This window comes from Leuresthes tenuis, unplaced genomic scaffold, assembly GCF_036924035.1.
Source record: "Leuresthes tenuis unplaced genomic scaffold, fLeuTen1.0.hap1 SCAF_24, whole genome shotgun sequence".
Taxonomy (NCBI): Eukaryota; Metazoa; Chordata; class Actinopteri; order Atheriniformes; family Atherinopsidae; genus Leuresthes; species Leuresthes tenuis.
The window spans coordinates 10,205,720-10,206,883 of record NW_027325378.1 but is presented as its reverse complement, the minus strand read 5'-3'; positions in this window follow the sequence as shown (position 1 = coordinate 10,206,883).

Here is a 1,164-nt window from a genome sequence, read left to right as displayed (position 1 = left end):
CATTACCTTATCTTTTATCTGCTGGCATGGGTGACTTGGCTGACCCAAACCATCCGTTGAGATGTAAGTTTATGTTAAGCTACTTAAGCAGTTAAGCTGCTATAGGCCTAGACTGCTGGGGGCCTCTTATGACACCTTTCCTCGCTTTGTTCCCTTTTTTCCCCTTTTATTTATTTGCCATTGTTGTCATTCAACTTGTGTTTTCCTGTCTCAACAGATATCCTTTGAATACCTGGTTTCCTTTGCTAGGAAATTGTTTTTGAATTGGCTCTGTATGTATGAATCGGACTAATTTTGAATTTAACAAACTGTATTTGATTGGATTATGATTACAAAGAATTGGACACTAATTGGTTTGAATTCGACAGTATCATTGAAGTGCCTTGAGATGACTTTTGTTGTGACTTGGTGCTATATAAATAAACTTAATTGAATTGAATTGAATTGTGGCCTCCTTCAGAGCGCAGATGTACGGTGATACAGAACAAATTGGTCCAAAGACTAATTTATTCCTGCTGACATTCTTGTAAATGTTAATATTTAAGTATAATCTATGTTGGTATTTGTTGTTCATATTGTTTTATGTACTGTATTGCTGCTAGTTGCAGATCATCTTGCCCCTTGGGCATTATAATCATAAAGTTCATTTGTAACTTGATGTGATATATGATCTGTCCTTAAATGATAAAAGGGTATATATGAGGCAACAGCAAAAAGAATAACCATGAATAACAATGAATCTTACAAATCTTACGGCTCACAAAAGAAAAAACATTAATCAAAGATTGTGATGCAGTTTCTATTTTGTTATGCTGATCTAAATGTATTATAAAAGCAAATTATATCTTTCATACTACACCTTTTATTCCCGTTTACTATATTTCAAATATAGCCAGAGGTTGGGACAGAAACTTAGATGCATACTGAACCCTGTTACGCATTTACGTCAACTAGGATTTCGAATTTAGTAAAGCACTTTCAAGGATATTTTTAAATATTTTCATTTCAAGCCGATCTGATTTAAGTGACGCTGAATTAATCGTGTATTGTGACACAGAGTACTGTCAGATTCCTAACCGTCTGTCAGTCTGTTTACCTTGTGTGCTAGACAGCTCTGGTGCAGCAAATCGATCGAGGAACCTGCTGCTGTTTCTCCACCCACAA